This window comes from Rutidosis leptorrhynchoides, chromosome 1 (genome assembly GCF_046630445.1).
Source record: "Rutidosis leptorrhynchoides isolate AG116_Rl617_1_P2 chromosome 1, CSIRO_AGI_Rlap_v1, whole genome shotgun sequence".
Classification (NCBI taxonomy): Eukaryota; Viridiplantae; Streptophyta; class Magnoliopsida; order Asterales; family Asteraceae; genus Rutidosis; species Rutidosis leptorrhynchoides.
In genome coordinates this window covers 101,470,499-101,486,914 of record NC_092333.1, presented here as the reverse complement: position 1 = coordinate 101,486,914, position 16,416 = coordinate 101,470,499, and positions in this window count along the sequence as shown.

The following is a 16,416-nucleotide window of genomic DNA, read 5'->3' as shown; positions in this document are numbered from 1 at the left end:
AAATTCCTCTTCGCTCATATTCAAGGTGTGTCGAGTAGTCGGTGCCATTTCCTTCAAAATAGTCAAATGAAACGAGTTAATCATATAGAATATCAAGAGTAGTCAATAGTATTTCGTAGCGTAATATGAACTTATTTATAAAAGCTCTTTCTTCATATTAGCGTTTTATACTCTTTAATTCGGGTAGTACCTACCCGTTAAGTTCATACTTAGTAGCTAACATACCATTTCAACTACTACAATTCTATATGAAAAACTAATCACAAAAACAAAAAGAAAAATATATCATATTCAAGCCTTTATACAATAACTTGCAAACTTACAATACCGCTATTTTACATATAGCATGAAATATAGCACATAAAACTTTGATACAAAGTAGTTGCGAAGATAATTCTAGTTAATAAATAAGGCGTTCAGCAAAGGCAATAAAGACACGTAATTCATACGTCCAGAAACAAGTCATGCATTCTGGTTTTACTAATACCACTTCCCATCCTTGGTTTTGTGGAACATAACCGTTGTGACCGATAGTAAGACAATGTGTTGTTACGTTGTCAAAAGGATGAAGGTTACGTAATGACCAACAGTCTCGTAATAACCTAAAAACCTCATTTCTTACCCCAATTACCGACTCCGTCAATTGTGGGAACGTTTTGTTTAATAGTTGTAGCCCGATGTTCTTGTTCTCACTTTGGTGAGAAGCGAACATTACTAACCCATAAGCATAACATGCTTCTTTATGTTGCATGTTAGCTGCTTTTTCTAAATCACGAAGTCCTATATTCGGATATATTGAGTTAAAATAATTTCTTAACCCGTTGCGTAAAATAGCATTTGGGTTCCCCGCAATATATGCGTCAAAATAAACACATCATAACTTATGGATTTCCCAATGTGATATCCCCCATCTTTCGAACGAAAGCCTTTTATAAACTAAGGCATTCTTGGAACGTTCTTCGAATGTCTTACAAACTGATCTCGCCTTAAATAGTTGTGCCGAGGAATTCTGACCGACTCTAGACAAGATTTCATCAATCATGTCTCAGGGTAGGTCTCTTAAAATATTGGGTTGTCTATCCATTTTTGTGTTTTTATACTGTAAAATAGACAAGAGTTAGATTCATAAAAAAATACTTATTAATACAAGCAATTTTTACATATATCATAAAGCATAAGCACACTATATTACATATATTACACCACACGAATACAACTATCTTATTCCGACTCGCTCGTTTCTTCTTCTTCGGTTTTGGTTCGTTTTGCCAAGTTTCTAGGGATATATGATGTTCCCCTAATACGAGCCGTCGTTTTCCACATTGGTTTAGAAAAACCTGGTGGTTTAGAGGTTCCCGGATTATTGTCACAACTTAAGAAATACGGGTGTTGACGATACATATAAAGTTCATCGGGTTTGGAATCAAATTTCTCTATTTTTATGCCCTTTCCCTTATTGTTCTCTTTTGCCTTATTAAATTGTGTTGGGGTAATTTCTATAACATCATCGGAATCCTTATCGGGATCCGATTCATCGGAGAATTGGTGTGACGATCGCTCCAAATCCATATGGACGAACACGTCATTCATTGATTTCATTGCGAGGTATTTGACCTCTATATGATACATTTTGTAAACATTGCATTCTTTTGAAAAGGCACACCATAAATGAATATTTAAATCAAAGGTTTTCGACATCTGATGATTTCTACATATAGACAATCACCATAAATAATAGTTTACAACAGTATTTCCGTTGACAATGCAGTCAAAATAAGATACATGGTGATGATTTGGTGAATGCAACGTCTCCTTGAAAAAATATGTCATGTAAGACTCCATGCACATAGCTTGTCTAACATCTAAGCAAACAGCGGAAGACTTCTAGAAAACCTGAGAATAAACATGCTAACAAGTGTCAACACAAAGGTTGGTGAGTTCATAGTTTTAGTGTTTCGCATAATCTGTATATAAAAGTGGATCACAAGATTTCAGTTATTTCATCCAGAAACGTTTATCAAAAGTTTGTCAATAGATTCTACGTAACAGAGCACCCTGGTAACTAAGCTTTAACGTTATAATGATAAATACCCCATTCGTTTTAATACACGCAAACCAACGTGTCCTAAACTCAAATAACACACGTCCGTTAAAAGGCTAGCGCTCTAGCTCGGACGGGGATGTCAAGCCCTATGGATCCATATACTGTTATTCGCGCCCACCAGTCCATATCCTATGTACTGGCAGCTACTAGTTACCAAAGCTAAGGGATTTTCGGTTCAAACTCGGTGTAGAATTTAGTATGTACTTGTATCCATTGCGTTTAAAATAAAGTGCATGTATTCTCAGCCCAAAAATATAGATTGCAAAAGCAATTAAAAAGGGAGCAAATGAAACTCACGCATATAAATCTAGTATTTTCAGTATTTATAAACAGTCGCATGTATTCTCAGCCCAAAAATATATTGAGTAAAAGGGATCATATGAAACTCACCTTAGCAGAATATAAAGTCGTTCACCAAAATGTGATCTTAACACGGATTACCAAATAACCGTAGATTTCAACGTATCAATATTGAGATTCAATATTGTAGGAAAGTACGTAGACATAACGGAGATGATAACACTAGGTTTGACTTGCAAATAATACTCATGAATATTACCCATAACCTCCTTGGCAATAACCCATAATTTCCTTAGCTTTATCCGGCTCATAAAACTATTTTGAAAGTGACACGCTCATGACCTCGTCGTAGTATTTTATGTATAATACTAATAATAATACAAATACTACTATAATAATAAGATTAATAATAATATTAATAATAATAATAATAATAATAATAATAATAATAATAATTATTATTATTATAATAATAATAATAATAATAATATAATTAATAAATATAATACGGAGTAATTTTTAAATTAAAACAGAGGCAGATATCTCGAGCTTTATAGGTGTGGCCTGTCCAGGACTGCCATGCGATCGCATGGCCTCCAAGACCATTTCCCATGCGATCGCATGGGATGGATTTCCAGCTCATGATCTTTTAACTTCTAGTTTGTCGACATATTTTTTAATTATTAATATAATATATTTAATTTATATAATTAATTATATATTATATTAAATTCACATGCATAGTTGACTTGTAATTTTCGTTCCGATAAGTCGTACGTCGTCACTCGACTTATGTCCCGGTTCCGGTTTTTCAAACGTCCTATCGTATACTGAGAAAACTTGTACTTTACGTTTCGTGAATCGTACCTTTGTCAAAATATAGTCTTAAATCATCCATAAACTATACCAATGTAGCAAAGTTACTGTAGCAATTCACTGTAGCAAATAGTGATTTTCAAAAACACTGTAGCATTTTGGGTACTGTAGCAATTTGAAAATGTTACTATCGTTTACTAAATAACTTGAAATTATATATATGTATATATCTTTTTAATATACATAAATCAGTTTTTAAATACACATTGGAAGTTATTTATAAATAAATTTTAATAATAAATATTTCAACTTATCATATATATTCAAATAGATATTTAAACCAATAAGTTTAATGTACGGTATCAAATAATTAATACATTGTTACCTTTTCAAGTTATAGTATATATGTATCTATTTACATATAATTGTTCGCGAATCGTCGAAAACAACCGAAGGGTATTTAAATATATAAAAGTAGTTCAAAAATTTTGAGATTCAGTTTTACAGACTTTGCTTATCGTGTCGGAAATGTTAATCATACAAAGATTAAGTTTAAATTTGGTCAGAAATTTCCGGGTCATCACAATTGGTAATCCTCCCAATACTTTGCTTCCTTGGCGGAAACACCATTGACCATAATTAACTTTGGTCGGTTGGTTGAGGATTTTCTCCTACTTAACCGTTTTATTATTTCCCCCACTGGTTCAATTTCTTCTTCCGGTTCCGATTCTTCTTCCGGTTCTGATTCTTCTTCCGATTCCGACTCTTCTTCCGGTTCCTCTTCGGGAACTTGTGAATCAGTCCACGAATCATTCCAATTTACATTTGACACTTCATTATTATTAGGTGAGTCAATGGGACTTGTTCTAGAGGTAGACATCTATCACATAATATCAAACACATTAAGAGATTAATATATCACATAATATTCACATGTTAAAAATATATAGTTTCCAACAAAATTTGTTAAGCAATCATTTTTCAAGTAAACACGGTCGAAGTCCAGACTAACTAATGCATCCTAACAAACTCGATAAGACACACTAATGCAAAATTCTGGTTCTCTAAGACCAACGCTCGGATACCAACTGAAATGTCCCGTTCTTATTGATTAAAAATGTTCCATATTAATTGATTTCGTTGCGAGGTTTTGACCTCTATATGAGACGTTTTTCAAAGACTGCATTCATTTTAAAACAAACCATAACCTTTATTTCATCAATAAAGGTTTAAAAAGCTTTACGTAGATTATCAAATAATGATAATCTAAAATATCCTGTTTACACACGACTATTACATAATAGTTTACAATACAAATATGTTACAACGAAATAAGTTTCTTGAATGCAGTTTTTACACAATATCATACAAGCATTGACTCCAAATCTTGTCCTTATTTTAGTATGCAACAGCGGAAGCTCTTAGTATTCACCTGAGAATAAACATGCTTTAAAACGTCAACAAAAAATGTTGGTGAGTTATAGGTTTAACTTATATATATCAAATCGTAACAATAGACCACAAGATTTCATATTTCAATATACATCCCATACATAGAGATAAAAATCATTCATATGGTGAACACCTGGTAACCGACATTAACAAGATGCATATATAAGAATATCCCCATCATTCCGGGATCCTCCTTCGGACATGATATAAATTTCGAAGTACTAAAGCATCCGGTACTTTGGATGGGGCTTGTTGGGCCCGATAGATCTATCTTTAGGATTCGCGTCAATTAGGGTGTCTGTTCCCTAATTCTTAGATTACCAGACTTAATAAAAAGGGGCATATTCGATTTCGATAATTCAACCATAGAATGTAGTTTCACGTACTTGTGTCTATTTTGTAAATCATTTATAAAACCTGCATGTATCCTCATCCCAAAAATATTAGATTTTAAAAGTGGGACTATAACTCACTTTCACAGATTTTTACTTCGTCGGGAAGTAAGAATTGGCCACTGGTTGATTCACGAACCTATAACAATATATACATATATATCAAAGTATGTTCAAAATATATTTACAACACTTTTAATACATTTTGATGTTTTAAGTTTATTAAGTCAGCTGTCCTCGTTAGTAACCTACAACTTGTTGTCCACAGTTAGATGTACAGAAATAAATCGATAAATATTATCTTGAATCAATCCACGACCCAGTGTATACGTATCTCAGTATTGATCACAACTCAAACTATATATATATTTTGGAATCAACCTCAACCCTGTATAGCTAACTCCAACATTCACATATAGAGTGTCTATGGTTGTTCCGCAATATATATATAGATGGGTCGACATGATAGGTCGAAACATTGTATACGTGTCTATGGTATCTCAAGATTACATAATATACAATATAAGTTGATTAGGTTATGGTTGGAATAGATTTATTACTAACTTTCACGTAGGTAAAATGAGTAGTTTTTATCAATCTTGTTTTACTCGCCATTTCTTCGTTTCTAATCCGTTTTGAGTGATTCCAGTGGTCACGGTTTCGTATTGAACTTAAATTTATGAATCTAAACAGAAAAAGTATAAGTTTATAGTCGAAAATACAAGTTACAAGTCATTTTTGAAAGAGGTAGTCATTTCCGTCGAAAGAACGACATCTTGATGACCATTTTGAAAAACATACTTTCAATTTGAGTTTAACCATGATTTTTGAATATAGTTTCATGTTCATAAGAAAAATCATTTTTCCAGAAGTATAGCTTTTAAATCAAAGTTTTTCTTAGCTTTTAATTATCCCAACCAAAACAGCCTGTGGTGTTACTACGACGGCGTAAATCCAGTTTTACGGTGTTTTTGGTGTTTCCAGGTTTTAAATCATTAAGTTAGAATATCATATAGATATAGAACATGTGTTTAGTTGATTTTAAAAGTCAAGTTAGAAGGATTAACTTTTGTTTGCGAACAAGTTTAGAATTAACTAAACTATGTTCTAGTGATTACAAGTTTAAACCTTCGAATAAGATAGCTTTATATGTATGAATCGAATGATGTTATGAACATCATTACTACCTCAAGTTTTCTGGATAAAGCTACTGGAAATAAGAAAAATGGATCTAGCTTCAAAGGATCCTTGGATGGCTTGAAAGTTCTTGAAGCAGAATCATGACACGAAAACAGTTCAAGTAAGATTTTCACTCGAAATAAGATTGTTATAGTTATAGAAATTGAATCAAAGTTTGAATATGAGTATTACCTTGTATTAGAAAGATATCTTACTGTAAATAAGAAAGATTTCTTGAGGTTGGATGATCACTCTACAAGATTGGATGTAAGCTAGCAAACTTGGAAGTATTCTTGATTTTATGAAACTAGAACTTGTAGAATTTATGAAGAACACTTAGAACTTGAAGATGGAACTTGAGAGAGATCAATTAGATGAAGAAAATTGAAGAATGAAAGTTTTTGTAGGTGTTTTTGGTCGTTGGTGTATGGATTAGATATAAAGGATATGTAATTATGTTTTCATGTAAATAAGTCATGAATGATTACTCATATTTTTGTAATTTTATGAGATCTTTTATGCTAGTTGCCAAATGATGGTTCTCACATGTGTTAGGTGACTCACATGGGCTGCTAAGAGCTGATCATTGGAGTATATATACCAATAGTACATACATCTAAAAGCTGTGTATTGTACGAGTACGAATACGGGTGCATACGAGTAGAATTGTTGATGAAAATGAACGAGGATGTAATTGTAAGAATTTTTATTAAGTAGAAGTATTTTGATAAGTGTCTTGAAGTCTTTCAAAAGTTTATGAATACATATTAAAACACTACATGTAAATATATTTTAACTGAGTCGTTAAGTCATCGTTAGTCGTTACATGTAAGTGTTGTTTTGAAACCTTTAGGTTAACGATCTTGTTAAATGTTGTTAACCCAATGTTTATAATATCAAATGAGATTTTAAATTATTATATTATCATGATATTATGATGTACGAATATATCTTAATATGATATATATACATTAAATGTCGTTACAACGGTAATCGTTACATATATGTCTCGTTTCAAAATCATTAAGTTAGTAGTCTTGTTTTTACATATGTAGTTCATTATTAATATACTTAATGATATGTTTACTTATCATAATATCATGTTAACTATATATATAACCATATATATGTCATCATATAGTTTTTACAAGTTTTAACGTTCGTGAATCACCGGTCAACTTGGGTGGTCAATTGTCTATATGAAACCTATTTCAATTAATCAAGTCTTAACAAGTTTGATTGCTTAATATGTTGGAAACACTTAATCATGTAAATAACAATTTCATTTAATATATATATAAACATGGAAAAGTTCGGGTCACTACACCTAACACTCTTAGGCATCGGAGAAGTCGGGAAGGCATCTCCTTTCACGAGGTCATAGTGTCTTCCACTGATGCACAGCCATACCCAAGGACTTGGGAGTCGCCTCAAGATATATCGTATTACTACTTGCTACACGTACAACTCGACGCGAGACCCATATTGAGTTTCTAGAAAGGTACCTAACGACATTACCTAAACCCGAACATTTTGAAGAAATTTCGGGATATTTAGGCATTGATGCATGACCTACGGAACCTACGCACCCACACCGAGAAATCGTGAGATTAATTATGTAGAATTTGTTTTGAGATAGCATAGATAATGCACCGTTAGATGAAATCGAGTAGAACTTGAAGTGATCATGTTACATTGACCATATAGAATGATATTGGAATGAACGTATGATTTAGTACAATATAATGACGCCAGGCCAGCGTGATTATATTGAAGTAAATCATGCAGAAGTTCCAATGTTACTACATGAGGAATATGAGGTGATCCATGGAAAACTTTGGTAGGGATCACTTGAGTATACGCATTATGGTCTGTTAGAGGTAGGGAAGGAATAACCACGTAGCCCAGATACTATACAACAAGGGCCTTGATTGCAGAATTGATAACCTGAAAATTTGTTATATATATAGACACCCTGGACACTTAAGGAAAAAGTTCCCAGATAGGAAAAACTTTGGACTTTCTTGCGATAAAGCAATCATTATCTCAGCTATGGAGACTCGCATGGATCCTGATTTTAGTTAGGGTACGTTTCGTCACAACATTTTATTTTCTCGGAGTTGTTTAAAACTAGAGCGATAGAAACCTTATATCTAAGAACCTTAGTGCTATGACTAATAAGCCATTAACAACCATGAGAGTTAAGTATTCTATAGGACAAGCTAATGGTAAGCTCGCAGAGATAGAGGAATAATTTAAGGTAGTACCTTAAAATTAACAGGTGGGTCATTTGGAGATGACCTCATGTCAACAAAACTTGGAAGTTTTTAAAAGTAGTAGTTGGAAAAGATTAGTTACCTACGCACAAGCAGATGTTATCTGAGAAGATTGATAGAATTTTTCACGGTAGTATAATAAGATTTGGTTGGAATGAACCTTAAGATTAACCTAACACCCATCAAGTTAGGAAGCTTGATGTAAAAGTTGGATATATATATATATATATATATATATATATATATATATATATATATATATATATATATATATATGGACTTTAGGGTTAGCCCAATACTCATCAAGTTAGGAAGCCTTGATGAAATAGTTGGAATGGACTGGCTTTCAAGTATGAAAGCGAAAGTCATTTATAGTAAGAAGATTATTCGTATACTTCGCGAGAATGGTGAGCCAAAAGCCATCTGGGTTACTTCAACAACCCGAAATCCCACAATAGAAATGGGAAAGAATAACAACGGATTTTCTCACGAAGTTACCGAAAACGGTAGGCGGTTAGGACAATATCTGGGTTATTGTTGACTATCTCACCAAAATCTGCTCACCTTCTAGCCATGAAAGAAACCGATACAATGGACAAACTTGCACAACGATACATAAAGGAAATTGTATTCCGTCACTTCAGCGATTCAAATTATATATTAAGGACTACCCAAGAATCTGATTTGATACTCATTCTTACGCGACTCTAAATCCTAACTTATCCCGAGAGATTTCTTATTCGATGATAATTACACAATCATCCTTCTTACTTCGATATTTGTCATACCAGTTCAAAATTTCTAAAATCAATGGGTAGTTAATTCCCATCCTCATACTCTCCCTTTCGTATCTCACTAATAAGCAACAACTTTACACTTATGTTTTTTTTTTTTTTTTTTTTGTCGAAGGACTTATGCCCTACTAATAATCATTAACCACATTTAAATTCAACAGTCTTCATTAGCTCGTAACAATTTTGCTCAAATATCACCCGAAATTTTCTAAAGTATTTTACTCGATTCTCATCAATCTTTTTCCAACTTGTAACCTCCGAAAAATGAAAATTTTGTTTGCCAAAATTTTTCACACACTATTTTACGGTACGATCCCCTCAAAGTTTTATAAAAGTAAATTTATTTTATTTGCCATTCATGCAATTTTTTTTGAAATCGTATATGTTATATAAAATAAAGTAAATGATTACTTATTTTTGATAAATACATATGAAATTTTACTTTCACTTTTACAAACCAAATCTTTTATTCAAAAGATATTTTACTTTGAATGGTACGTGTTGTACATAACTCTAGTTTACTAAGAACTTCGTTTCATTTCTTACGTTTTCACCTTAAACGATTTCTATAAAAAATTTTGTTGCTTATTATATAAAATTTTTCGTTGCTTATTTGTATCCAAGTCATCATGAAGAATGACAACTGTCGAAATTGAGAAATTCATGTGTGTGTGTATGTGAGGAAGGAACTTACTAACTTACTACCACGTCATGCAGAGCCTTCGGGCATCCATTAACACTTAAGCCATTCAGAGCTATTGCGTTACCCCAAGGATCTTATTTGCCACGCCTGTGGAACGATGCTCTTTCTTACATAACTCGAAGTCCTGACTCATTTCAAGAGATTCTCATCTAGTGATATTAACACCATTAGTATTCCGACTTCAGTATTGGTCATAACCTGTTGGGCATTTTTGATGTGCGAAACGTGGTATATGAATTGTTGTATGGAAAATACCGGTTTTAAAGATTACACACACTAACGAGCAGTGTACCCGATTGTGTAGTAGTATAGATAATGGTAAAATCCGTGTATCGTTCCAAGGACAGTTATATGTGCAAGTTAAGATTGTATAAACTAAATTGAGTTTTAACTAGATAAAATGAAATCAAACAAATACAAGATATTGGGTTGCCGTTTAACGATGGACAAATCAATAAAGGAATAAGTTTAAAGGACAATATTTTTAGTCTTTTAAGTTTATGAAAACAAAAAGATAGTTTTGATATCAAATTAAAGAAATATGCTCATCTAGACTTTTTACCCTTAATGTTGATTGTTATTTAGAATTAAGATCGGATTGATTGGTTATGCACGAGAACTAATTAATTGGTTTACCAAGAGTATTCTTGTGCAAACACTCAAACGGGATTACACGACGCAAGTGATGTTCTTGTCATCTAAGACCTCCTATTTGTAATCAATTAATTCAACTAGCCTAAAGACTTGAATGATGATTATGCTAATGATGTGTTGATCATGATCCACTCCTATGTCAACTAATGGTTTAGCTTAGTTCATTCCCTTGGTCCGGTTAAATGTCCAATTTACCCAACCCAAGTAATCAATTTAATGTAGCAATAGGATCCTTATAAATGTCACTAGATAAGGCAAATTACTAACACCTATTAGTTATATGGAATTAAGTAATGAAAATATGTATAACAGATTCTAGGGAATTGATCGTTCTCCTAGACAACTACACATATCAATTAAGCTATCCGAAAGTATCTACAAGAGTCGTTCTTACATTCCTATATAGATTAATCGTTTGAACGCAACTTACCCCTTTTGGTAAAAGACGGGCAAACACTTGTCACTAGGTGCAAATCAATATACTAAATCAACAAGATGGTGTTTCTTAGTTGAACAAGTATACTAACTAATTGAATCGAAAAGATTAAACTTAACAAGAATGGTTCTTGTATTCAAACATCAAACTATCATGCATAAGAACAATCAATCAACAAAGGTAAACAATCAACATCTCGATTATTAATCTAGACAAGCATAAAAATAACTAGCTAACAATCATATTTAAAGACAATAACAAACTGCAAACAAAGATAGAATTCATTGAACTAATAAGAATCGACCTCTTGAAGCAATCTTGGATGATGATCCTGATGATTCTTGATTCCGGATTGAAATGATGGATTAGGTGATCCTGGATTACTCCAAGGATCACCTTGAATCGTAACCTCTGCCTCTGAAAATGACTGTGTAGTGGTGTCTCAAGAATGAAGCTGGAAAGGGGTTTAATGTAGTGACCCGAACTTTTCTATGTTTATATATATTAAATGAAATTGTTATTTACATAATTAAGTGTTTACAATATGTTAAGCAATCAAACTTGTTAAGACTTGATTAATTGAAATAGGTCTCATATAGACAATTGACCACCCAAGTTGACCGGTGATTCACGAACGTTAAAACTTGTAAAAACTATCTGATGACATATATATGGTTATATATATAGTTAACATGATTTTATGATAAGTAAGTATCTCATTGGGTATTTTAACAATGAGTTATATACATAAAAATGAGACTATTAAATTAAGAAACTCGAAAACGATATATATAACGATTATCGTTATAACAACGTCTTACTAAGTACATATGAATCATATTAAGATATTGATACACTTGGTTAATTATGTTAAATTATAAGTAAATATATCATTAAGTGTATTAATAATGAACTACATATATAAAAATAAGACTACTAACTTAATGATTTCGAAACGAGACATATATGTAACGATTATCGTTGTAACGACATTTAAATGTTTATATATCATATTAAGATATATTAATATATCATAATATCATGATAATATAATAATTTAACATCTCATTAGATATAATAAACATTGGGTTAACAATATTTAACAAGATCGTTAACTTAAAGGTTTCAAAACAACATATACATGTAACGACTAACGATGACTTAACGACTCAGTTAAAATGTATTTACATGTAGTGTTTTAATATGTATTCATACACTTTTGAAAGACTTCAAGACTCTTATCAAAATACTTCTACTTAACAAAAATGCTTACAATTACATCCTCATTCAGTTTCATCAACAATTCTACTCGTATGCACCCGTATTCGTACTCGTACAATACAAAGCTTTTAGATGTATGTACTATTGGCATATACACTCCAATGATCAGCTTTTAGCAGCCCATGTGAGTCACCTAACACATGTGGGAACCATCATTTGGCAACTAGCATGAAATATCTCATAAAATTACAAAAATATGAGTAATCATTCATGACTTATTTACATGTAAACAAAATTACACATCCTTTATATCTAATCCATATACCAACGACCAAAAACACCTACAAACACTTTCATTCTTCAATTTTCTTCATCTAATTGATCTCTCTCAAGTTCTATCTTCAAGTTCTAAGTGTTCTTCATAAATTCTACAAGTTCTAGTTTCATAAAATAAAGAATACTTCCAAGTTTACTAGCTCACTTCCAATCTTGTAAAGTGATCATCCAACCTTAAGAAATCCTTGTTGTTTATAGTAAGATATCATTCTAAATTAAGGTAATACTCATATACAAACTTTGATTCAATTCCTATAACTATAACTATCTTAATTCGAGTGATAATCTTACTTGAACTTGTTTTCGTGTCATGATTCTACTTCAAGAACTTTCAAGCCATCCAAGATCCTTTGAAGCTAGATCATTTCTTGTCACTTCTAGTAGGTTTACCTACTAAACTTGAGGTAGTAATGATGTTCATAACATCATTCGATTCATACATATAAAACTATCTTATTTGAAGATTTGAACATGTAATCACTAGAACATAGTTTAGTTAATTCTAAACTTGTTCGCAAACAAAAGTTAATCCTTCTAACTTGACTTTTAAAATCAACTAAACACATGTTCTATATCTATATGATATGCTAACTTAATGATTTAAAAATCAAAAAACACGAAAAACACCGTAAAACCGGATATACGCCGTCGTAGTAACACCGCGGGCTGTTTTGGGTTAGTTAATTAAAAACTATGATAAACTTTGATTTAAAAGTTGTTATTCTGGTAAAATGATTTTTCTTATGAACATGAAACTATATCCAAAAATCATGGTTAAACTCAAAGTGAAAGTATGTTTTCCAAAATGGTCATCTAGACGTCGTTCTTTCGACTGAAATGACTACCTTTACAAAAACGACTTGTAACCTGTATTTCCGACTATAAACTTATACTTTTCTGTTTAGATTCATAAACTTAAGTTCAATATGAAACCATAGCAACTTGAAACACTCAAAACGGATTTAAAACGAAGAAGTTATGGGTAAAACAAGATTGGATATTTTTGCTTGTTGTAGCTACGTGAAAATTGGTAACAAATTTATATTAATCATATCCTAGCTAAATTATATTGTATTATACATGTATTCTAATATATTATGTAATCTTTGGATACCATAGGCACGTATGCAAATGTTTTGACATATCATATCGACCCATCTATATATATTATTTGGAACAACCATAGACACTCTATATGCAGTAATGTTGGAGTTAGCTATACAGGGTTGAGGTTGATTCTAAAAATATATATACTTTGAGTTGTGATCTAGCCTGAGACGTGTATACACTGGGTCATGGATTGATTCAAGATAATATATATCAATTTATTTCTGTACATCTAACTATGGACAACTAGTTGTAGGTTACTAACGAGGACAGCTGACTTAATAAACTTAAAACATCAAAATGTATTAAAAGTGTTGTAAATATATTTTGAATATACTTTGATATATATGTACATATTTGTTATAGGTTCGTGAATCGACCAGTGGCCAAGTCTTACTTCCCGATGAAGTAAAAATATGTGAAAGTGAGTTATAGTCCCACTTTTAAAATCTAATATTTTGGGATGAGAATACATGCAGTTTTATAAATGTTTTACGAAATAGACACAAGTAATTAAAACTACATTATATGGGTGAATGATCGAAGCCGAATATGCCCCTTTTGCTTGGTAACCTAAGAATTAGTAAACCGATCTACTAATTGATGCGAATCCTAAAGATAGATCTATTGGGCCTAACGAACCCCATCCAAAGTACCGGATGCTTTAGTACTTTGAATTTGTTTATATCATGTCCGAAGGATTTCCCGGAATGATAGGGGATATTCTTATATGCATCTTGTTAATGTCGGTTACCAGGTGTTCACCATATGAATGAATTTTATCTCTATGTATGGGATGTATATTGAAATATTAAATCTTGTGGTCTATTATTATGATTTGATAATATATTGGTTAAACCTATAACTCACCAACATTTTTGTTGACGTTTTAAGCATGTTTATTCTCAGGTGATTATTAAGAGCTTCCGCTGTTGCATACTAAAATAAGGACAAGATTTGGAGTCCATGCTTGTATGATATTATGTAAAAACTGCATTCAAGAAACTTATTTTTGATGTAATATATTCTTATTGTAAACCATTATGTAATGGTCGTGCATAAACGGTATATTTTAGATTATCATTATTTGATAATCTACGTAATGATTTTTAAACCTTTATCGATAAAATAAAGATTATGGTTGTTTTAAAAATGAATGCAGTCTTTGAAAAACGTCTCATATAGAGGTCAAAACCTCGCGACGAAATCAATTAATATGGAACGTTTATAATCAATATGAATGGGACATTTCATTTAAAAAGGCTGAACAGTAGCTGGAAAGTAGGGTGCACCGAGCGCACAAAAGCACGTGCGCGGCGCGCACTGTTCACCTACCACAATTTCACTTTACAGCTCGAGTTGCACGTTCAGATCTGCTTTACACGTCAGAGTGCGTGGAGAAAGTGCGCTGAGCGCACTCCTTGGCGCACTCTACTATTCATGCTTTTTGACTTGTTTTCGATCCCAAAATTCTCTGATCAAAATTTGGACGAGTAAGCTGAGCGCACAACCGTGGCGCACTCCTTGGCGCACTCTACTATTCATCGACTTTTTGACTTGTTTTTGATCTCTGAGTAGTGTCATCCAAAATCTTCCATATTTCTTCAATTACACAATGATTCTAACTATTTTACAATAAAATGGAATACAAACGAAAATACTATGTTTACACACGAAATAAACAACGATAGAACTTGATATTGTGACTAAAGATATGTCTAATTTGAGCAATATCAAATCCCCCACACTTAACTCTTGCTTGTCCTCAAGCAAGTCTTGTTTCAAAAATACTAATACAGAGCACAAAATAGAATACACACACATTTATTGGAGAACACAATAATAGGAATCACACTCACACAATATAGTACACAAGTTTACACTAGTCACACGAAGTACACGAAACACACACGTTCTTTTGGAACACCAAACTCACGCTATATGAAACACATAATACACAAATGGAATACTCACACTTTGAGGTACACACACAATTTATGAATCACAAGCACACATTTGGATTTTTGGGAGAAACGAACTTTGGTGAAAGTTCTTAAAAAATTTTATCCTTAGGGAAAAGTGGATCTTGAGAAAACGTTTTAAATTTTTTTTGAAAATGTCAATGCTAGTTTTAAACTAGACACGTTTTCCAGTTTTAACCTCAAATTCCGGTTGAGGGTAACTGAAAACCAAAGTCTCAGTCGGCGATTAGCAAGCTATCCGCCCCCATGATTGTAGTATCATGGAACTCTTAACCGGGTGCCCCCTGACACGATATTAATGTCGGTCTTTCTTGATAATTTGTACATTTTAATTTAAGGGTTAAAACTGCGAAGACTAAGCTATCGCGTGGGACAGATCCTGCTCCAGCTTATTCACCGTAATCGGTCTTACACAGGATAGCGACTTGGATTTACCCTACCAAGTTTATTTTCGGGTTTGAAAGTTAAAGACTTTCCCTTCCCACTTTACCTTTATATCGTGTAATGATATTGGTATGAAATGACATAGTTTATGAAGTTTGCTATATCAAGTAAGGTAACATTCGGAAGACTTTACTTCCTTCAAGGATGGACTAGATATATCCTTTAGGTTTAGTGACATTATTCTTTTTCCTTTCAAGCCAAAAGTATTTTAAACATTTTT